Consider the following 25687-nt stretch of genomic DNA (forward strand, 5'->3'; position numbering starts at 1 on the left):
ACATATTACAAATGAGAGCATGAAAAAAGTCTTGCACAGTAAAGCAAAAGTTCAGCTGTACAATGTACCCTTGAGCTGGCAGGACATTGGTATTTTGTAATCTCAGGTTTCAAATAAAGAATGCTACAAACAGCTATGTCTTCATATACAGCATCACATAAGGAACGTGAGACCTAAGCAAAGGTAAACTTTCTTGAAAGTTAACTAATTCTATACTACCAGGCAAACTCTGCCCAGGGTAAACACTAATTCCATTTTTAAAGACACTCTCGCCTAGTTTCATGTCTGGCCTTTATCTTTACCTGCTAGGATGTTCACAACTGCTTAAAGACTGCATTTGCCTACAGGTGTGCAATATTATCCCAGCTATGAAACAAGTCTTGGTCAATTTTTGCCAGTTTCGTTGCTGTAACATTAGAACATCACACTTTAGCTGGGCAGAATTTGGAGGTTTATTTTCAGTCTGTGCAAAACTAAAGTTCAAAGCAAATTTAATTTTGCTTAAAGGAACATTGTAAAGTAACAGTTCTTGGTATTATATGCTTCATATGATCCATCTCAAACCATAGAGAATTACATCCTTGTGCATCACTGTTCCCATAGCTAAAACATTTTAAAAATGGACCAAGCTTATGGAGTCTCAAACAAAACTTGAATTTTCTGTACATACTCCCGTCGAATGAAGTTAATTTCTGTACACCATTTCTCGTGCAAACTGGTTTTCTATTTCCTTTCATTTGACCTAGATCGGCTGCGAGACCTAGAGAAGGACCAGGACGGCTTGTGATTTCTCTCCCTAGGCAGGGACCTCTCTCTCCTCCTATCTCTAGAAAGAGACCTGCTCCGGCTGCGAGAAAAACTTCTCCTTTGTGGAGATCTGCGGCGAAGGGGTGGACTCCTCCTATAATAATCATCTCTAGGGCGATGACCCCAAGAAGGAGGAGGGCCTCAATTTCGACCTCTTTTTTCACCATTGGACAGATCCACTGTGACTGGGCAGCCCATAATGTTCTTCCATCTACCTCTATGACAGCATCAGCTGCATCTTGGGGATCCTCAAATTCAACAAAAGCAAAGCCTGCAGGGTTTTTAGCAACCCACACACTTCGTAGTGGCCCATAATAGCTGAAAGCCCCTTCCAGCTCAGTCTTGGTGCCATTGTTGCCAAGATTCCCTATATAAACCTTACAGTCCAATGGGCAGGAATCACAATGGATCTCGAGATCCAGGGTTAGAAATGTGGAAACTCAAATCCAAACCTTCCCAACGGGTTCTCTGGCTCCCCTCCAACTCAGCTCCCTCAGATGCTGTCGCTAATCCGGCGTCCATGAAATGGCGGAAGATAGGTGTTTTGAAAAGTGAGAATTCTGAGTTTTCTATAGTAGTAGGTCAGCTAAGACATACTCAATTCTACTTATATAAATTCTACTGTAAATAAAATATTAGAGAAAAGATTTATATCATTTTATGTCTAGTTATATTAAAATATTTAAAGAGTAAGCAATTTTCTGGGTAACATATCTAATACATGTCATTACCAGAATTCCAATTCAATATTTTCTGCTTCCAGAGCCTATTTTAAGAACTGTCAAAGAATATATTTTTAACAAATTGAATTTAATGACCTAATAAGCCTTGATTGAAAATTCATAAATGGGATAGCATCTATCTCATCTATGAAATAGAACAAGGTTCTGTTATAAGTGACCAATTTGTTTCCATAACGAAGCTTAAGGGCCAGGGATTTAGCTCAGTGGTTCTTCTGCCTCCTGCCTCAAAAGCACAAGGTCCTGAGTTTGATCCCTTGTACCATGAAAAAAAAAAAAAAAAGATACATAATGAAGCTTGAGCAGCAAAAAGAGAAAAGGAGATTGATTAAAATCAAGTTATTTCAGTCTTCTTTCCTCACAGGGCTAAAGCAAAGGAGAGTTTCTATCATACCCACTCAGGTGTCTGGTCCCCTTAGGGTTGGTTGCAGTGAATCTGTTGATTGTTGGCAAACTATCCTCTAAATCCAGTTTAATTCATTGGCAACTAACATAATTCCATTCTTATTTGTGCTGACCTGTTGGAACCTAGTGCAAGCAATTCATCTAAAACAATGGCTGTCACTATGAAAGAACTTGAACTTGAGAACTTGAACTATGAAAGAACTTGAAAAGTAAGATGGGGCAGATTTTTTGACACTCAGGGAAAAGTCTTATAATTTAGACAGTAGTTAGTGATGTATAGGTGATTAGACTTCATGGTTATTTATGTGATACAATGAGGAAGAAAAACATGGGATTTATAGGAATGTCACAGCAAATCACTTAAACAAGTTCCTAAAACTAATAAAAGAAGAAACAAATTTCAAATGTGAAAATCCACAATAAAATAGAATATTTGGCTTCAAGTTAATTTCTACCTTCTATCTACCCTGAAAGATATAATTCAAAGCTGTGTTTTTTTCCTAACATAAAACTAAGAATGGCTTTATGTTACAGCAGATTTGTAAAGTGAGAATAACTTTCTCAAATGGATTGGTAAGGATAAATTTGTTTTCCCAGATCAGGAGTATTCAAAACTAAGTATGATCCAGAATTTCCTGGAAACATGTTAAAACAATCACTAGGCACAATCCCCAGAGTTTCCGACATAGTAAAATCTGCAGTGGTACCTAAGAATGTGCATTTCTAACAGGATTCTGGATGCTGCTGCTTGTCCTGAGATACCACTTTCTCCAACCACAGGCCTAACCAAAATCATTTCAGATGCAATCTTCCCACAAGACCTGGAAATAAAATCTATAATCTGATTTATAATCACAGTTCTTTACTTGGGTGGCCATGGGAGAACAGCTTAATCTAGTAAGGTCCATTTTCTTTCTACCTAAAATGTGACTATCAGACTAGGTGACCTTTAACATTCCCTCCAGCTTCTGAGTTCTTGATTTTTCTTGTTTCATATGTCTATAGCTTTCCTGTGGAGTCTTACTATTGTTTGATTTGAGACCAATTCATTGATCCATCAATTTTTAGAACACTCACTGAGTTCTATTTCTGGTTGGGCATTAAGTTGTAAAATGAAATGATTCTCCCTTTCTAAGACCTATATCATATGAAACAGGTCTCCAATCTTACATACTTCAGAATTGCTTTGTTAAAATTAAACACAACTGGACCTATCCTGGGGAGATTCTGATTAGGTCTAAACAGAGCTCTCTTATCTGTACTCTTAACCAGTGGCGGAAATGATTATTCTGAACAGCCACTATTAGGAATTAGTGGTGTATTGAAGGAGATTGTCACGGGAAAGATGAGCTCACAATGCAACATGCTGGGTGCATAGGAAGAAGTCCGCACTACATGACGGAGCCTAGAGAAACTTTCATCAGCTTGCTTTCTTTTCTTCTCCCATCCTCCCTCCTTCTTGGAAGTTAAATCATCCTTTGCTGACCATAGAATCTTGCAGAAACTTATATTGTCATTCAAATGTCAATTATCACATAAAACACACTGAAAATAGTGTATAGTAGAAATCAGGAACTTTGTTTTGGACTATTTCTGTGCCATTTGTTCTCCATAGAATCCTGTACAAATTACTCCACCTCCTGAGGCTCAGTTCCTCCACCTCTTGAGGCTCAGTTCCTCCATCTGTGAGATGAAGGCACAGGGATTGGTACCATGGTGATGTCCTTCTGTTCTTATGGCCTGTAGTTTTAGGAGCCAGGGCTCTATGTGTGGATAATCCAAATGGCTTCTAATGATCAGCTTCTTTTAGAATTGTTTTTTGTTCTCACAAGTTTGCAGTACATAATGATTCCATTCATCATGGAGAATTGATGTATGTACCTGACACATTCTAATTCTCTTTCCCTCCCTTGTCCCTCTTGTCCCTCCACCCTCTCTCCATTTCTTGGTAACCTTTCCATTTGCAAGTGATCTATCTCCCTGTTTTCTATTTTCCATTTTTAGATGCATCTGAAGTGGGCTTGTTTCTGATATTTTTTAATTTTGTGTGTAAGTGAATTCAAAGGAGGAAGAAGAGGCCACTCAGAGTTATAGTGTTCTATTTTCTTAGAATCTATCACTTAATGCTTCATTATTTTAAAAGACAATTGTGTATGTCCTTTCTTTGCAGTTCAAAATCATGTATTTTCATGACGTAAACTTTTTCTTACAGGAGTCAAAAATAATCAAATAATCACTTTCAGTGTCATATTTCTGACTATGATCTTGACTCATAAGTAAACTTAAAAACAAGAGAGTTCAGTTAAGGAACCTCTTTCCTGAGAGCTGTGCTGTGAAATCTAAAGGCGAAAAGGATGCTGTCAGTTGAAATGCAAATGGTTCAGTTTAAATGGGCAAAGAGCTATTCCCTCATTTACTCTTTTTAAAAAAATGTAGTGTACTCTAACAGAGCTCTCTGTGATTATGCTTTTCCAGAGTGATTAATATCTCTGATAGACCATTCTGTGTGCAATATTCAAAGAGCTAAGTAGCTTCCAAGAGCAATACAATTCTGTTCAGCATGATTTTCTCCTATATAAAAAAAATGTTATGCTGTCTTGTTAAATCTTTGAATGTTTTAATGCAAAGTAGTGTATTTTAATTTTATCCTTGTCTTTAAAAAACAGCCCCATATGTCTAGCTTGTGAAGAACTAAGGATAATGATTTCAAATGAGAATGGGAGCAAGCATTGACTATGAGGGGGATAAAAGGAAAATGAGGAAAACCCCTTAATTTTCTGGTTAGAATTTGAAATAGAAGTTTGGTTTGATATATTAAAAATAACATAGATAAATTACTACTTGAGTGAAAAAAAACTATTATTATTAATATGATTATCATCATTGCAAACAATCCTCTATTTTTTTTTTATTTTCAAGACTACTGATGCCTATTCTTTTAATTTAGCTATCAGAAGAACAAAGGGGAAGAGAAAATATTTTACTTATTTTAAAGGTAAAGAGAACAACACTCAGGTCATTAAAATTTTTTGTTCAATGTTAGGAAGACGACAAAAAGGAATGATTCCAATTTAATTCTCCTATTTGTAACTACAGACTGTTTTCAGCTCTGGTAAACCTCACAGTATGGGGAATGTTCTTTATTTGTGGTGCTGCATGGTAAAATTCAACTACATTTGCAAGTAATTGTGAATAAGAATACACATGCTTTTGTTAACAGGCTGAAGCCAGTATTTGCTGTAGCTGTGACATAACTGCTTTCAGTGAGAAAGTGAGCCTGGACCCTGTAATCAGAGAAGTTTGTTATTTGTAGACTCCCAAGACAGTCTATGCTGAGCAGAGTCCTGCGTAGCCATATTCTAAGAACAACCTTCAAGGCGCTTATTTGTTTCGAGTTTCAAGTGTAAAATGATTTCAAATATATTATCCGGGTCGAATAACATCTTATTAATTAAATATGTTTCCTTGTATCCTTCTGTGTTGATAAGCATCACCTGCACTATTCATGGACAGAAAAATCATGAAAGCTGGGTCAGCACAGGGAACGCCTCCTGGTTCTTCTGATACTCTCTTTCACAGGCAATATCTGCAGACTCCTCCCACCAGAGTAGGGCTTCCCCGGGGAGGGGGAGTCCCTCCTTATCTGTAATCACTTCCACATCCATGTTTTCAACGCAATATAGCACTTGCACTATGTTAATATGTGTGACACTTGCACTATGTTAATATGTGTGACAGCCTGAGGATTTCCATGAGCCTATATGTTGAAATAATACATCTACTATCACATGTCTGTTGTATTTTTGACAGGCTAATGAAGAATTCTCTCTACTACCACTGAAATTTGCCTTTATATGCTTTTCTTGCTTGCTCACTGCTGAGATGCATATTTGCTTGAGAAACCAAACTACTTCCAAGACAGTGAGATTTGTTGGCTTCATTATTGAAGATCTGAAACAGAAAGTCCTTTTAAGATCACTTTTGAAGTACAGGAAAGCAGAAAAATAGTGCAAAAGTCTGAAACAGCTGTATGCCATATTTTTATGCCTAATAAAGTGAATATTGATTTAAAATGTTACAATGAAAACAGTTTTATTTTCATACAACTTTCTCAATAAAATGTTCATTCTATCATTTGAAGTTCATGAAACTTTGCTTTTAACATTTTTTTTTTTTTAGTCCAGATTGTTAGAGACTCCTATTATTCATTTTGTTGTCCTTAATTCCTTACAAAGAAGAGTGCTTGGCTGCAGTATATGTACAGAGCTGCTTTGGCACATTCCTTCATATAACAGACATTTACTGAGGCTATCATGTGCTAGGTGCTTGATCCAAACCATAGGAACACAATTTATATTCCAATGAAAGCTTATATTCTAGGCAGAAAAGACAGATAAGAACAAAGAATGGATACTGACACCTTATAAAATGAAAAACTGTGAAGAAAAATATAGTAAGTAAGAAGTTAAAGAAATATGGATTGTGTGCATGCGTTGCAGTTTTAAATAGGGTTGTTTGGCAATATCTCACCGAGCAAATGGTATTAAAAACAAAGACTTACAGGGAATCTATGTATAACTATGTGAAAACCATTCTGGAAAGGGAGAAAAACAAATGTTAAAAACTGCCAAAAGGCCTTCAGGGAACGGCAAGTAAAGCAAAGTGAGTAAGGGAGAGAAAGCTGGGAGCACAGGAAACATTAAGATTGATTATATAGTCATATGTTGGATAATCCATTATTTACTGTACTTAAGTATTATGTTAAATACTAAAATATAATATATAATCTCATATTTCATATGTAAATCTGTTTCTCAATCCCTATTTTCTCAATAACTAAAATTTTAATAATATATTGTAATTACTGAACACCATAATAGTTTTATATTTCATAGAAAAATTAGCCTTCCTTTTTCCAATTCTCTCAAATTTTCTCATTTTTTGTGCAAATTCTTCAAGAAATTTTTGATTTGATCCTTAATCTTTCTTGTCACTTCTACATCAATATTCATAAATGAGTTTTAATTTTCTCTCCTGTACTTGACTAATATTGATTTCAGAATTATTCTAGGCTGAAAGCATGTGTTAAGATCGAATTCATGTTTTCATACTCTGAAAAATTAATTTATTATAAGAATAAATTCGTTATTGTGTATGGTAGAAATTTTCCCCAATTATCTTTTGTTAGTGCCTTTTAAAGTAATGTGCCCTGGCCTACCATTTTAATTTCTAAAACGAATTTTAGATTATTCATATTTTCATTTATTCAGATATTTGTTATATTGTTTTGGAAATTTATCACTGTAATTTTTATGAAATTTGATACAAAAGGCTTATACAGATTACTAAACATTTTATAAATTCTTCTGCATCCTTAAGTTGTACCTTTTCCCACTTTTAATTATGCTCATTTGGATTTTCTTTGTTCTTATTATTACTTTCCAAGTTCTTTTTACTTGCAAAACAATAAGTTAATTTTATTAATGAACTTTTCTGTGTTGGTTTTTGTTAACTTGTGTTTGTTGTTTAATTTTTTTGGAAATAATAACCCTTCCCCATTTTAATTATAATAAAAATGAGTGCTTGATACAACTAATAAACTAATATAATAAAAAATATATATATATATATATATATATTTCAGAGGCTTATTTCCCACTCCCCTACCTCCACTTCTGTTGATGGTTGGTATCTGATTCATTTTTTCATATATTTCTCCTTAATGTAAAAACTTATCTAAACACGTATACACAAAAAGCTTTAACAATAAGAATTTCTACAAAAATACTTTGCACCTTCCCTTTTTAAAAATCTTAACTTTTGGTTGTCAAAAGATAGAGCTCAAAAAATTGATACACACACACACACACACACACACACACACACACAGATCTTACTCTGGTGAACTTACCCATGCTTTCCTATGCCTGGTAGTCATCTGTTTCATCTTAAGTAGATTGCATCTTATATCTATTTTTTGGTTAGGGTAGTTGTCTTTCTTCTTTCAGTATATGGATGCTTGAATTTTTTCATATGTAAAGTTATTGCAGAGTTTACATAGAATTTTTGAAGTTGCATTTGCATTGCAGATTTTTCCAAGTCTATTAATATATGCTGACTTGATACAAAACTTGGTATAAGAATAATTTTCCCCAAAACGTCCCTCCCCATCAAGGTTACCGTGATTTTTCACTTTCTCTTTATAGTTTCTGTATTTATTTGTAGCCATGAGGCCTCCTTGTCTACAATGACTCGTGGTTTCCTAGTGAACTATACTGACTGTTTCATCAAATGGATATAGAATGTGTTGAGGGGAGCCAGATAAACTGTGCATGTAGCAAAAATATGCAGCAAATGCTGATGTAAGAGTCTGCAGACATTCTCCTTAGAGTATGTAATTCATCTTAGTATACAGAAAGATAAATATATATTAATATGTGGAGTATTTTTTCTCACAATAGAAAGTTTATAACATTAATATTTCACTAGATTTCTAGGATTTTATTAAAATGGAACATATCATTTGCAAAATGGTATAGTTTTGTTTCTGTTCTAACATTCATATCAACTATTTCATTTCCTCATTCTATTGCATTTTGTGGATTAGAACTGTAGTTACAAAAGTTGTAGCAAACTTCTCTGCCAGGTAACAGATTTTCATTTTAATGATAATTGATGTTATTCTATTTAAAACAATGTGTTTGATTTTACAAAATAATTCTTATAACACTCAAAAATTTTTAAATATATATAATCAGTATCCAGTGATATGTTCATAAGGTTTCTTCATCTGCATTAGATACTATATTTGTAGATTTGTTTTCACTAAACCTCCATTGCATTTCTGGGACAAATCCACTGTGGGTACGGTATACTACTGTTCTGACACTTTATTAGATTGCCTTTGTTAGTACTTGATAATTCTACAATCAGATTCATAAGTATTTTATTTATGGTGTTGGTGAAGAAGAGGGGACATCTCTCACTTGAAATAGTAGGAAATGGATGAATACATAACACCTAAACTAGGCTGATGTGATTGGTGTGGCTTAAATCACATGTATGCCCCCAGGTCGGGGAAGAGAACTCTGCCTGCCTGTGTGACCAGGCAGGAAATGCTTGTGGGAGTAGAATGCACCCACAGGGCCTGGAGAAGCAGGCTGTATAGTAACCCGGAGGGTGGGGACACCCTTGTTCCCTTGAGACTGTATGACTGGCTTGTTGGAAAGGTGCCTGACTGAGTTGGTAAGAAGGTGACATCATTGAGACTGAGGACTGCCTGGGATGCAAACAAGGAGAATTTCCTGCTGGGTCAGAGCAGCACACCTGGGAGAGTGAGTACACTCATGTTCAGGGCTTGGGGCCCTGTGTGCCTAAAAGACAGCAAAGGCAACACTGATAATTTTAGATTATAATAGGAGATTATTTTATTGTATTTTTATAATAATTTTAGCAGAATTTGATAAAAATGTTTGTTATGTTTATACATTGGAGACATTTCCATCTTTTCCTTTTTGCCTAGAATATTAAAATATCCCTAAAGTTAGAATATCTTTTCTAGAATATAAAATTTCTATAAAATTTAAAATAACTTATTTACTAGTAGAATTCAGCTAGAAAACCATTAGATTCAGATAACTTTTTGAGTAAAATTGCAATAATTTGCATAAAGAAATGTTCTAATCTTGTGTTTTTAAGAGAGTTTAAATCTTATTTAGAAATAATTTTCTCTAGATGAATTATTTTTTGTTATTGACTTGCAGTGGGCATTTTAAAATTTTTATTTCCCTTATCCTTGGCTATAATCACAGATATAATCTTTTTACTAATGGTCTTCTTTTTATTCCTCTTTAATTTAATTAGACTGTACCATTTTGTTAATCTTTTCAGTTTTTATTACTTTTATTTGATTTCAATATTTTAAATCTATTATTTCATTGTGACTATATTGTTCATTTTGTAATGATTTAAAAAAGATTTTAAGTTGATTTAGTCTGTGAGAGATTGAATTTTACAGAAGCTTAACTTGAAAGCCCTGTGAAAGTGATTTATTGAGGGAGAAACCTACTAGAGTGAATATTCAATACTTTATCATTAAGCATAATATTATCCTGAATCAGATTCAGTCCCCTTCTATTCTTTAGTCTGCATCTATTGAGGTGATCATATATTTATCCTACATTCTCTTCAAATGGTGAATTACAATGACTACTCTGTGTGTGTGTGTGTGTGTGTGTGTGTGTGTGTGTGTGTGTGTATTTTAGAGAGTGAACTCTGGTGGGACACTCACTCTACCACTAAGCTACATCTTAAGTTCTTAGTATTTTTATTTCCTTATTTTGAGCAGGGTTTTGCTAATTTGCCCATGCTGATCTCATACTTTTGATCTCCTTCTTCAGCTTCCTGAGTAGCTGGGATTATTGGCCTGTACCACACAGCACAAGGCACCTTGTCACCATGATTTATTTTTTAAAATATTGAACCAATTTTCAGGTTTCTGACATAAACCTCTTCTGGTCATAATTATTTATACTGTGGGATTTGCTTTGTGATCTTCTCTACCCAATCCAAAACAGAACCTGATAAATGAACAATTGGCCTCCATGTCCTCAGGTTCTGCAATCATGGATTCAACTGATCACAGATCAATAATACTCAGAATAAAAATTGCATCTATAGTTTACGCATAAAGGCTTTTTCTTATTCTCTAAATGATACAGCACAATGATTATTAATGTCGAATTTACTTGCATTAGTATCTAGACATGATTTAAAATATATAGGATGGTATACCTAGTTTATACACAAATGTTATACCATTTTATATAAGGCATTTAAACATCTGTGGTCTTTGGATCTGTGGAAATTCCTTGAATCAATCCCCTGCAGATAGTGAAGGAAGACTATATCCTTTTTTTTTTTTTTTTTTTTTGGAAGACTGTATACTTTTAAGAAATTGCAGTTGTTGATATCTTTTTGCTGATTACTAGAGTCTTCATCTACCAGATATAAAGTTGCTTCAGGGTGAAGATTTTGTTTAAACATATTTTTATTTGGTATCTTTTCATATTTTAGTGTCAAATAAAAAAGAAGAACAATTAGGGCATGGCTAATGATTTTTGCATGTATTTTAATTTAACATTTTCAGTTGCTATTAAAATTTAAAAAAATTTCTCAGTAGGGTTATTTAAACATTTTTCCCTATCTCCTTCCCTTTAATTATTTATTTGTTTATTAATTTTATTGGTACATTTTATATATAAAATATAATGACATTTATCATTGGAAATTTGCACCTTTACATAATCTCTCTTGGTTCTTATTTTTCCCCTTCCCCTGCTGTCCCTTCAACCCCTCCATCCCTCTCTATTTACAAAGACTTTATTTCCATTTTTTCATTTTCTCATATTAATTCCATTCCCTTCTTTCTTTATCCCTACCCCTTCCAGTTCCCCTTCCTCTTTGCCCCTTTTCTTCCTATTTCACATTATCTATTATACCTTTTAGTCCTTATTTACACTTTCAGTTTCTCACACTAAAGCAACTATTTGGTAGCTATCAAAATTTTTTTCATTGTATACTTTTTCTTAATACCTAGAAGTCTTCTATTTTTCCATCAAATAAACTGGTATATTCAAGTTTCTCATGTAAGGAAGAGAAATCAAAAGAAAGATAATATGTGGCACCTGAGGTTGAAGGTTATGTTTATTGGAAAGATTCTTTGTTTCACTTTAATTAATTAGCAGTAACATTTATTACAGGAAAATCAAATGTTGTTTTATAATTCTAGAGTATAACCAAGTTCTAAGGAATTTTTCTACAGCCCTTTCTACCCTAGATTGACCTTTCCCCCAGGTTGATTTTTTTCACAAACAGAAATAGAGGGAAGTTTCTGACAAGAAATTGATTGAAAACTGATGAAATTAGAGGTAAAACTTACTCTTAAAACTACCAAGTTTCTATCTTGCCTCAATGATCATGTGGTAGATATTATATACAGGTCTAAATATTTATATTTTTTACTTTCTTACTAAGCATTTAATATAGGTGTAATAAGGTAGCCTGAATAATTACATATGTTGAAAGATATATTACTCTGGAAATCTAGAGCAAAGGTTAGAATTTTCCAGGATCCTTGAGTATAAAATATGCCTAACTTTTGCTGTCACCAAAAAGATACATTTCTTCTACTCAGCAGACTCCATGTTTCACTGATCATCTCATTTCTTTTTCTTTTTTTTTTTTTTTTTGCTTAAATTCTTTTATTGCTACATTTTAGGTATACAATACATTTACATTTATCGTTGGGTGGTTGTACCTGTACGTGGTGTATCTTGGTTCTTATTCCCCATTACATGTGTGCCCTTCCCCTCCTCCACTCTTCCCTATTTACATAGATTTCATTTCCATTTTTTAATATAAATCATAGTAGTATGTAGGTATGCAGCATTCATTCAGACAATCTTTTATTATGAAACCCAGATTGTGCTGAAGGATACATGATTTTAGTTAAATGCAATTTCTTATTTGGATATATCACAAAACTACCCAACATCTGCAAACATATTGAATGATTTAAAATAGCTACTGCAAAGAAACATTTAAGAAGTAAATGATGATCATAGATTTCTTTATAAGATTTATATCTAAAAGGGATATATATCTACTGTACCTACATCATATAGCAGAATATCAAATTGGTATTTTCAGTTTCCATTCACTTCACAATTTGGGATGATGAACAATGGAGGCTGGTTGCCATATATCTTTCTACAGATTGTCCAATTATTCCATTTGTTTATATCTGTGATTGTAAGGAACCAGGATGATGTTGGTTTTAGATAGATTTATCTGAGAATAACATGAATCAAGTTGGCTGTGTTAGGATGGTTGGCTTCCAAAACCCCTCACTAGAGGATAACTAGTAGCTGAAGGGGAGATTGAATGTATGAATTGTTTCTCAAATCTTCCTAGCATTTTTGTCCTTTGACTATAAATAAGACTAGCTTCAAAAAATGATCACAACACAAACTATTTTTTTGAAAGTTAAAAGATAGTTTGAACGTATTAAGGAAGAATGTTAACATTACATCCTTTTTAGATTCTCTTCATACAGTAGATGCTGAGAGGTGCAGTCAATTGGCAGAATGATTACAAATCTTTATCACTCTTATTTAACATCTGTTTTGGCCCCAGGAACTGCAGTTTGGATAGCTGTCCTACAAATTTTTAGGAGCCACCATGTAAGAATATTCCAGGACTTTTTGGAGCTAGATCAAAGTGAGCATCGTGATTTTTCTTTCAGAGAAGAGACAGATGAGAACAGGGAATGAGAACTACTTACAGCTGGCTGAAAGACAAAAATGATACAGATTTTTGTCATCAGAGAAATTTCTGGCAGGTGGTGTTCATCTTTTGTCTTGGGACTACTTGTTCAGAAAGCATCTTTCTAAACCTTTTGTAATGAAAGGACAGGGGTCAGGACACCACCATCTCTGTTGTGTTTTTGTTAACCTGTTTACCTCTATTTCCATTTGTTTTTATTCATCTTTTCTGATTAAATTATATTTTGTGTAAAAGACCAATTAATATTTCATTCAACACTTCTAGTTTTGTTTAATTTTTTTAAGAGTCTGTTCTTTTTTTTAACATAAAGACAATTCTTTTCAATAGTTACTAAAAAGCAGTAATTATCCAGAAAGTAATACACTTTTCATGAATATTGTATGGTACTTAAGCCTCTGTTCCTAGCTGTAAAATATGAATATACATTTAGGCATTCAAAAACATACCAGTTGGACTATGAAGCACATGGACACACTATGAACAGGAAATGAATGGAGAAGAGAGTGACAATGAACTACAAACTAAATACCAGAATTTGAAAGCAATTGACTTCAGATGGGGACATCTGGAACTAGAAATTAAAGGGTGAATGTCCACTGTGGTTACCATGATGAATGGGAGAAATATACCCAAATCAAATATCTTAAGGAAAATATTGTTTTCCTTCAGTGGATAATAGGAAAAAAATTTAATTGGTAGTTTCTATGAGAGATGCTTTATCTTTTTTCATTTCTGCTTTTGCTTTTGTCATTTGGTTTGGTTTTGTGGAAAGCCTCACTATGTTGCCCATGCTGGTGTTGAACTCCTAGGGTCAACTGATTCTCTTCCCTGAACCTCTGGCATAGCTGGCACTGCAGGAATGTGTCACCATACCTGACTTATAAGAGGAAACCTTGACTTGAAATCAATAGAGAATTTGAAGTTATTGAGAGCTCTGTAAGCTATTTCTACCACTTCAAAAATCCCAACAAAACATACATTTAGCTATGACAAGCTTGTCCAAACTAATAAAAAATTTAAAGTGCTTTTGGTTTCTTGCTTTAGAATTACGTTAATATGGAATGGAAATGGACCGTATATGTTACTACTAATCACAATATCATTTAAATAGGTTGGTAATGATGAGGAGATATACTAAAAATATTTTCCAAAATTTTAAAAATAATTCTAGCTGATATGTAAAAGTTGTACCTATTTATGGAGTATTGTGTGATGTAATTCATGTATACATTTTGTAAAGTTCAAATCAGGATAAGTGTATATCTTCAGACATTTATCATGTGAAATCCTTCATTGTATCTGTTGTGAAATATTAAGTAAATTATACATGAAAAATGTTCATCTTTAAGTATTAAGGAAATGCAAATAAAAACAATTCTGGTATTCCATCTTAATTCAGAAAGAATGGCTGCCATTAAGAACAACAACAACAACAACAACAACAGAGCAAAGGTGAAGATGTGGGAAAGGAAACCTTCTAAATTATTGGTAGAAATTTAAACTAGTAAAACTGTGATGGAAATCAATATGGAGATTCTTCAATAAACTAAAAGTGAAAATTTCATTTGATCCACATATTTCTCCTGGGTTTATAGCAGTGCAATTTATAAAAGTTAAGCTGTGGAACCACCCTAGATGTTCATCAATGAATGAATGGATTAAGAAAATGTGGTACATACACACATCGAAATTTTATTTTCAGCTAGAAAGAATGAATTCAGGGGCTGGGGATTTAGCTCAGTGGTTGCGCCGCCTGCCTTGCAAGCGGGAGGATCTGAGTTCAATCTCTGGTACCAAAAAAAAAAAAAAAGAAAAGAAAAGAAAAGAAAAAAGAATGAATTCATGTCACTTAAAAAAAAATGAGTAGATTGTGAGACAAGAATGTTAAGTAAAATAAGTCAGACTCAAAAGTTAATGATGACATGATTTTTCTTATATGAGAAACCTGAAGTGTAAGTTGGAGTTAGAGTGAATAAAAGAAAGATGGTAGGACACAGAGAGGCAGACCCCTTGCCAACGGGGAACGAAGTCAGGCAAAGGCAAGGAGAGTAGGCAATTGGAGTAAAGGGATAAAAAATGATCAAGAAAAAAAGTATACATATATATTTTCAATTCCCCAAAATGAATTTAACTACTGTGTATCACAAACATACACTGATAAAACTAAATATCTATTTAAATCTCCTGGCCATTATTAAATGAATTTGTTTTGCTATTAAATTTCTTGTATACTCTAGATATTAACCCTTTGTCAAATGTATAGCTTGAAAATATTTTCTACTGTTCTGTAGATTCTCTTTTGTTTAATGTTCAGAAGTATCTTAGTTTTAAGTAATAGTATTTGTCTGCTTATGCTTTTTTTCTCATGCTGGGGGTTCTTATAAAAATTGTGCTCATTTTCATATTCTTGTAATAGCTTCATTATTTTAGGTCTTATTTAAGGCTTCAGTCAATTTGAGTTGATGTTTTTATATAGTAGGACATAGAGGCATAGAGTTATTCTTTTGGATATGAATATCCAATTTTCTCAATACCATTTATCAAATAGATTATTCTTCCCCCAAAGTATATTCTGAGAACCATTGTAAAATTAATTCATTATGGATGGATGGGTTTATTTCTGGACTGTGTATTCTGTTCCATTGTCTGTCTATTTTTATACCAGTATTATGCTGCTTTGATTACTATAACTTTGTAGTATATTTTGAATCTAGTGTAATCTTCCTTGTTTTGCTTTTCACGAAGATTACTTTTGCTATTCCAAGTTAGTTTTTGGTTCAGTATAAATAACAAGAAACTTTTCCTATTTCTGTGAAGAATGTTTTTCAGTAGGTATTGCATTATATCTGTAAATTTCTTAGTATAATGTGAATTTTTAAAATATTTTGTAGTTATAGGTAAGACTGCTTTGTTGATTTCTGTTTCTGATAATTTGCAATTGTCATAGAAAAAAGCTACTGTTTTTAAAAAACGTTTTATGAAAAAACAATTTCATAATCAAATAATAAAAGAATAGCAATATTTTTACACTGCATAAATTTATCTTTGGAGTAGTTACTCAGAATTCAAGACATACACAAAAAAATTCTTACAAAAAGAAACATAATAACACAAATCTTTCTTTTCAACAAACTTAAATATACTTGTAACATGAATGAAATAAATTGGCATATAGTTGAAATAATTTTAAATCAATGCAATATGTAATTTGTGGAAGTGTTTGAATTTCTCCTTATTTTCTATTTAATCGCCTCTCATTTCATTCTTTGTGTCCTTCAAATAAGAGAAACTATAGTGATTTTTGTATAAAGGGTTTTTTTTTGTCTTGAAACATTGTTAAATTAATTAGTTTTAACAGGTTTTTATGTAGTCTTGTTGGTTATCTATGTATAAGACTAGGTCATCTAAAACACTGACAGTTCAAATTCCTTCCATTACTTATACATTATATTCTTATTGTGACTTTTTCATTGCTAAGACATAATACCTGATACAACTTATAGGAAAGTTCTATTTTGGCTCACAATTTAGAAGTTTCAGTCTATGGTCCGGCTTTCTATCTGTCTGTGTGGTTTGGTGGTGTTATCAGTGTAGTGCTGGCTTCATTTCTTTCTCTTCAATTTTTGGACATAATTTGAGAATAATTAATATTCAATTATTTGGTAGAATTCAGCAGTGAAACCTTTGGATTTTGTGTTTTTCTTCATGGAGTTTTTAAAATTACATTTGATTCCCTAACTCATTAACTTCTCTGTTGAAGTTTTCTTTTTCTTGTTATTCAAACTTTGCTTTAAATATATATATATATATATATATATATCCCACAATTTATCAATTTCATTCAGATTATCAAATTTTCTGGTGTATAGTTGAATAGTCTAATAATTCTTTGCTATAACATCTCCTTTTTATGGTTCTTTTTCTTTTAGTAGTTTCTCTTATTTTTCTTATTCTACTTAATGGTTTGTCAGGTTTCTTTCTTTGTGAAAAACAAACTCTTCATTTTTTTTTATTATTTTTGTAGTCTCTACAAATGTCTCCTCTGATTTTTATTATTTCTTTCCTGCTTCCAAATTTCTGATTGGTTTGTTATCATCATTCTAGTTCCTTGAGGTGCAAAAATTGAAGTCTTATTTGACATATGTCTGATTTTTTTGATATAGACTTTGCTTATAAACTTCCCTCAATACTGTTTTATCCCACGTTTGTTGGTAGATTGTGATTCTATCATTTATTTCAAGAAATTTAAAATGTTCCTTCATAATTTTTCATTGATCCATTGTTTTTTCATTATGTTTAATTTCCCTGTATTTATATAGTTGCTAACATTTTACTTGTTAATAATTTCAAGTTTTATCCATTGTTGTCAGAAAATATACTTAATATGATTTCAGTTATTTTACATTTTTATGAGACTTGTTTTGTGGTCTATAAAATGATCTCTCCTAGAGAATTTTGCATGTGCTTTTGAGGTAAATGTGGATTCTGCAGCTATTGTATGGAATCTTTAGTATGTCTTTTTACTCCATTTGGTGTAGCATGCAGTTTTACTCTGATTGTTTCTTTGTTGATTTTCTATCTCAACAATCTGTTCATTGCTGAAAATGGGATGTTGAATTCTTCTACTATTTTTGTGTGGAGTCTATCTTTCCTTTTAGGTCTATTTTAATATTGCTTCATATATTTGGGGTGCTCCAGTGTTAGGTATCTATATGTTTAGAATCATTATTTTCTCTTGTGGAATTGATCTGAGTATCAATACATAATGAACTTTCTTGTCTATTTTTACTACTTTTGATTAAAAGTCTATTTTATATAAATGACTAATTGCCTTCTTGTGTGTTCCATTTGCATGGAATGCCTTACTCCATTCTTCACTTGCAGTCTATGCACATACTTAGAGATGGAATGAGTTTCTTGTAAGATGCATATAGTTTGGTTTTGCTGCTATATGTCTTTTATTTGGAAAATTTAATTGATTCACATTTAAATTAAGATTAATGGGTAAATTATTACTACTACCATTTTGTTATTTTAGTTTATTTTTGTTATGCTTTCACTAATTCTTTGTATTTCTTGTTCTCTTATAACCTTTCTTTGTGGTTGAGTGATTTTCTTTAATAATCTGTTTTGATTCCTTATTTTAGGTGTGTCTATTATAGATTTTTGCTTTGTGAGTACCATGAGGGTTTCTTGTTATCCTTTGATGATAACAAGGTATTCTGAATTGATAGCAATTTAACATTATTTATACAGATAAAAAGTAATAATTAAAATCTCTACACTTTCAAAGTATTTCTCTTCACATATTGAATGTTTGATATCTTATTTAAGATCTTTTTTTTCCCTTAAATTCTTTTATTGCTACATTTTAGGTATACAACACAATTACATTTCTCATTGGGAACTTGTACCTTTACATGATGCATCTTGATTCTTATTTTTTCCCCATTCCTAGCCCTCCCTTCACCCCCTCCACCCTTACCTATTTACAAAGACTTTATTTCCATTTTTTCCATTTCTCATCATATTCCCTTTTCCTTCTTTCCTTTCCCCTGCCCCTCCCAATACCCCTATCCCTTTGGACCTTTTCTTCCTATTTTGCATTATTGATTATTCATTCTAATCATTGGTACATTTCAGCTATGCAATATAATGACATTCATTGTTAGTAATTTGCACCTTAACATAATCTTTCTTGGTTCCCATCTTTCACACTTGCCCAGCCCTCCCTTCAACTCCTCCATTCTTCACTTTTTACAAAGATTGTGTTCCTATTTTTCCATTTTCTCATATTAATTCCATTCCCTTTTTTCCTTTCCCCTAGCCCTCCCACCTCCTTCCAATTCACCCCTTTGCTACCTATTTCTCTTTATCTATAATACATTTTAGTCCTCATTTACATTTTCAGTTTCTCACACCAGAGAAACTATTTGGTATTTATACATGTGTGTCCTATTTATTTCACTTAAGAGTATCGCCTCAATGTGCACCCACTTAACTATAAATGTTTCCAATTTCTCATTTTTTATAGCTCAGTAGTACTCCATTTTATGAAAAAAACCCCACATTTTCTTTATCCAGTCTCCAGTTGATGGGCATTTGGGCTGTTTCCAAGTTTTAGTTATCACAAACTGCACTGCTATGAACATGGGTGCACATATATCAATGTGGTATGATTCTTTTAATTCTTTGGGGAAGAGTCCCAGCAGTGGAATAGCAGGGTCAAATGGGACTTCCAGTCCTAGTTCTTTGAGGTATCTCCATACTGATTTCCACAGTGCTTGCACCAGTCTACACTCCCACCAGCCATGGAGAAGGGTCCCTCTTTCCCCACAGCCCCGCCAGCATTTGTTATTGGTTGATTTCATGATAGCAGCCTTTCTTTCCGGAGTGAAGTGGAATCTCAGCATTGTATTCATTTGCATCTCTCGAATGACCAGTGATGTTGAACATTTTTTCATGTATTTATTTGCTATTTCTACTTCCTTGTCTGACAAATGTCTGTTCATTTCAGATGCCCATTTTCAGATTGGGTCTTTAAATTTGGGAGGTCTGATCTTTTTAAGCTCTTTATAGATTTAAGATAGTAGACGTTTGTCTGAGGAAAAGCAGGTGAAGGATTTTTCCCACATTGTGGGTTGTCTCTTCACACTGCTGATGGTTTCTCTTGCTGTGCAGAAGCTTTTTAATAAGAAGAGATCCCACTTGTTGATTGTTTGTTTTAGTTCATGGGCAACTGAGGTTTTGTTCATAAAATCTTTTCCTACACGGATGTCTTCAAGAGTTCTACCTAACCTCTCTTCCAACTGGTTCAGAATTTCTTTTTTAATATTTAGTTATTTAATCTAACTTGATTTTAGTTCAGTGCATGATGAGAGATTTAGGTCTAGTTTTAATCTTTGTCAAGTTGAAACCCAATTTTTCCAACACCATTTATTAAAGAGGCTATCTTTCCTCCAGTGAGGGTGTTTGGCTCCATTATCAAAAATGAGATGGCTAAGTGTGTCTGACGTTGTTTCTGCATCTTCTAATCTGTTCCACTGGTCCTCAGGTCTATTTTTTTGCCAGTACCATGCTGTTTCTATCACAGTAGCTTTGTAGTAGAGTTGCAGGTTGGGGATTGTGATACCCCCTGCCATGTCTCTGTTACCTAGAGTTGCTTTTGCTATTCTGAGTCTCTTCTTGTTACAATGAATTTTTGGATTGTTTTCTCAAGGTCCATGAAGTATGCTGCTGGGATCTCAATTGGAATTGCATTAAATCTATATAGCAGTTGTGGAAGTATGGCCGTTTTCACTATATTGATCCTTCCTACCCAGGAGCAGGGGATGTCTGTCCATTTTCTGATATCATCTTCAATCTCTCTTTTCAGAGTGCTATAGTATTCAGAGATGAGGTCTTTGATTTCTTTTGTTAGGTTGATTCTTAGGTATTTCAGTTGTTTGGATGTTATTGTGAAAGGAATTGTTTGCCCTATTTCTCTCTCAGTGAGTCTGTCATTGGTGTAGAGGAAATCTACTGATTTTTGTGTGTTGACCTTCTAAACAGCTACTTTACTGAATTCTGTTATTAAGTCTAGAAGGCTTTAGGTGGAGTTCTTGGGGTCTTCTATATACAGTATCATGTCATCTGCAAATAATGACCATTTGACTTCTTCATTTCCTATCTTTATTCCTTTTATTTTTTTCTCTTGTCTAATTGCCATGGCTAGTGTTTCTAAAACTATATTGAACAAGAGAGGTGATAGTGGACATCCTTGTCTTGTTCCTGATTTTAGTGTGAAGGATTTCAGTTGTTGACCATTTAGTATGATATTGGCTGTTGGTTTTTCATAGATAGCTTCTATCAGTTTGAGGTAGACACCATCTATTCCAATTTTTTGTAGGGTTTTTATCATAAATGCATGTTGGATTTTTGTCAAATGCTTTTTCTGCATCTATGGAGGTAATCATATGATTTTTGTCCTTGGCTCTATTGATATAGTGTATTACATTGATTTATTTGTGTATGTTGAACCATCCCTGCATCCCTGGGATGAATCCCACTTGATCAGGGTGTATGATCTTCTTGATGATCTTCTGCATTCTGTTTGCCAGTATCTTATTAAGGATTTTTGCATCTATGTTCATTAGTGTGATTGGCCTATAGTTCTCCTTTTCGGTTGCGTCTTTCTCTGCTTTGGGGATCAAGGTGATGCTTGCTTTCAGGAATGAATTTGGGAGTATTGCTTCCCTTTCAATTTCATTGAAGAGTTTAAACAGTAGTGGCAGCAGTTCCTCTCTAAATGTCTTGTAGAATTCAGCAGTGAAGTCATCAGGGCCCGGGCTTTTCTTAGTTTATAAGTTTGTAATTACATTTTCAATTTCATTGGTTGATATTGGGTTGTTTAGAATTTTTAGGTCTTCTTCATTCAACTTTGGTAATTCATACATATCTAGGAATCTGACCATTTCTTCAATGTTTTCCACAATACTTATTGGCGTATAGGTTCTGGAAGTAGGTATTGATGATCCTCTGGATTTCTGCTGAGTCTGTTGTAATTTCACCCTTTTCATTCCTAATTGCATGGATTTGGGCCTTTTCTTTCCTTTCCCTGATAAGGTTGGCTAAGGGTTTGTCAATTTTGTTGATTCTTTCGAAGAACAAGCTCTTGGCGTCATTGATGTTTTTTGTATCATTCTCTTAGTCTCCATTGCATTGATTTCTCCTCTGATCTTTATAATTTCTTCCCTTGTATGAGCTTTGGGGTTGTCCTGCTCTTCTTTTTCTAGAAGCTTGATGTTGAGCATCAGCTTGTTTAATTGAGCTTGTTCACTTTTCCTAATATGCATATTCACTGCTATGAATTTCCCTCATAAGACTGCTCTCATTATGTCCGATAGATTCCGATATGTTGTATTGTCCTTGTCATTTAATTGAAGGAACTGTCTGATTTCTTCTTTAATTTCCTCTGTGACCCATTGGTTATTCAGAAGTGTGTTGTTCAATTTCCATGTGTTTACAAAATTTTTTGAGTTTCTTTTGCTATGGATCTCCAATTTCATTGCACTATGGTCTGATAATATACAGGGGATAACTTCAATTCCTTTGCACTTACTTAAACATGTTCTGTGTGTGAGTATGTGGTGTATTTTGGAGAATGACCTATGTGCAGCTGAGAAGAATGTGTATTCTGATTTTGTGGGATGGAAGACTCTGTAAACATCTGTTAAATTCATTTGTTCAAGAGTTCGATTGAGTTCTAGTATTTCATTACTTAGTTTTTGTCTAGTTGATCTATCTATTTGTGACAGTGGGGTGTTGAGGTCCCCCACTACAATTGTATTAGTGGATATATGATTTTTCATGTCTATTAGCATTTGTTTTATATAGCTGGGCACACTAGTGTTTGTTGCATAGATATTTATAATTGTCATCTCTTCTTCTTGGATTCTTCCCTTTACAAGGATATAATGTCCTTCGTTGTCTCTCTTAATCAGTGTTGGTTTGAAATCTACTTGATCTGCAAAGAGGATAGCTACTCCTGCTTTTTTTGTGTTCCTGTCACATGTAGTATTGTTTTCCACCCTTTAACTTTTAGTCTATGAGTTTCCTTTTGAATTAAGTGTGTTTCTTGTATGCAGCATATTGTTGAATTTTGGTTCTTGACCCATTCTGCCTGTCTGTTTCTTTTGATTGGTGAATTGAGACCATTAATGTTGATAGCCATAACTGAAATGTATTGACTTATCATTGCCATGACTTTTTCTTTTTGTTGGATTCTCCCCCTTTACATTTAATTTCTTGTCATGCCAGATGGGTTCATCCTGCTTTGCTTCCTGGGGTTGTGATCCTCAATGTCTGTTCCTAGGATAATATGTAAAATTCTTTGGAGTGCTAGTTTGGTATTCACAAATTTCCTAAGGTGCTCTTTGTCATGAAAGTATCTTATTTCTCCATCAGTTTTGAAAGATAATTTTGCAGGGTATATCACTTTGATTGGAGGTTGTTTTCCTTTAGGGGTTGAACTATGTCACTCTAAGCTGTTCTTGTCTTGATGGTTTGCATTGAGAAGTCTGCTGTGACTCTGATGGGCTTTCCTTTGTTTGTGATTTGTTTCTTTTTTCTAACTGCTTGTAGAACTTTGTTCTTCTATTGAGTTTCTAGAATCTTAACAATTATATGCCTATGTGTAGATTTTTTTTTTGATCAAGCCTATTTGGAGTCCTATATGCCTGACTTATCTGTATGTCAAGTTCTTTTCCCCTGCTTGGGAAGTTTTCTGCCATTACTTCTGCGAAGAGTTTTTTTATGTCATCTGCACTCTCTCCTGTTTCTTCATTGAGCTCAATCAGTCTTATGTTATTCTTCTTTGCATCATCTAACAGCTGCTTTAAGATCTTTTTTATTGCCTATGTCTTACATTAATGGAATTTTAAAATTGATTATTTTTCTTTTCATATTAAATATATGAATGCTTTTTGTCTTCTGAGTTTTTTACCTTCTGATGTTTTCTTTTTACTAATCTGTCCTTTTCAGTTTGAAAAACTCTTTTAATATTTCTTTTAAGAGAGTCTGGTCCTCATACATTCTCTCATCCTTGTTTCTCTGGGAATGTCTTTATTTTCCCCTTGCTTTTGAAGAAGAGATTTAATTTTTGTTACCATTTCTTTTCTTTGAGTGGTACTAATATTTTCACTACCTCCTGGACTGTAGAATTTCAGCTGATATGTCAGCTGTTAGGTGAAGTAGAACTCCCTTATGTGTTAGCTATTTGTCTTCTCACTGCTTGCCATATATTTGGATTAGCAAAATTTGATGACACATACCTGTAATTCCAGAACTCTGAGCAGCTGAAATAGGAGGTTTACAAATTTCAGCTGGGCTGAGGCTTAGAAATTAATGAGAAAATTTTTAAAAAATTTTATATATATATATTAAATATATATAATAAATTTATATTATATTTTATAATATAATATATTATATAACTATATATATATAGTTAAGTGTGAAAGCCTTGGTTTTGATGTCCAGAACTCAAAAAAATGAAGACTACTCTTTTTGTTTTTAACCTCTGATAACATGACTATAGTATGTGATACATGGTTGAATTAAATCCAAATAGTGATCTGTGACCTTTGATCTTTTACCTGGATATTTTGTCTTTTACTACAACTCTGAAACATTATGATGTGGTCTATTTGAATAAACTTTTTATTTCTTTGGTATTTTTGCATCTCTTTTGTACCCAAATAATATAATTATTTGCTGTTTTAATGCTGTCTCAAAGTTCTTCTAATCTTTCTCCATTACTTTTCATTCTTATTTTTATCCTCTAATATGCATTTTCAAAGAGTTTCTTTGAGCACATTGATTCTTTCTTCAGTTTGATCAATTTTTTTGGCTTTTATCAAATTTTAATTTAGTGTAGATTTCATCTCTCTAATACATTTTAATAATTTTTTATTACTTCAATAACTTTTTTATTTCTCTGGTAAATTACTGAATTATTTCTTGTGTATTTTCTTGAAATTCACTGAGTTTCCATAAGACACTTAAACACTTAAATTCTCTTTTGGGGAGTTTACACCTATCAGTTCGTTTATGGCCAGTTTCTGGTGTCTTAATCTGTTAGACGATATCCTGGTTTCCTGAAAGTTCTTGACACTTGCTAACGTACCTTGAAGTCTGCACATTGAGAAATTTAGCTATTTATTTTAGTCCTTGTTATCCAACTTTGTTTGTGCTTTTTTTACCCAGAAATTGCAAGTAGGCTATTTTTATTTTCTCTGAGTTTGTGCTCACTGCCACTATTTCAGCACTAGATCACGACTGAAGACTTGTTTGACACAGCCTTGGGTTGGAGTATTGTCACTGCTTAAGCAGTGGAGGACTACTCAAGACCAAGTTTACCATTAATCTGCAGTCAGTGTGATGTTTAGGATGGACTGGGGGGATACCTGGTATCTTGTAGTATCCCTCCAAGACTAAAGCTCACTCCATATTAGCACATAAGTGTTGTCCAAAGAGGTAAACATGTAATCATGCACTACCATAGAATTGTTTCCTGGGAAATGGTCTCACCATGGAGCATCCATTTCCAAGCTTCTATCCATCTTATCACCCCCCTCCTGCAACACACACACACACACACACACACACACACAACACACACATACACATTAACATACCTCTTTCTACAGTAAATAATGATTATGATGTGCTTCTTGGGGTTCAAGGAGGGACAGTTAGGCAGATTTATGACTATTATGCCCATCACAGTGCTAGGGTACCACCAGAGTCTATAGACCATTGTGATTTGGACAGCTGAGGAGAAGGACCAATGCTCCCTGTCTGTATTGTGGTATCCTCATGGCCTGCGGCTGCCAGCTAAAGGTCATGTA

General features: G+C 33.5%; 1 pseudogene; it reads right to left on the reverse strand.

Moving 5' to 3' along the window:
- Positions 1-607: 607 nt before the first annotated feature.
- The window catches only part of LOC101703642 (serine/arginine-rich splicing factor 3 pseudogene), a 139289-nt pseudogene continuing 114209 nt past the window's right edge, over positions 608-25687 (reverse strand).

Source organism: Heterocephalus glaber, unplaced genomic scaffold, assembly GCF_053883595.1.
Source record: "Heterocephalus glaber isolate CG9 unplaced genomic scaffold, H.glaber_assembly_v1.0 deba00000347, whole genome shotgun sequence".
NCBI classification, from domain to species: Eukaryota; Metazoa; Chordata; class Mammalia; order Rodentia; family Bathyergidae; genus Heterocephalus; species Heterocephalus glaber.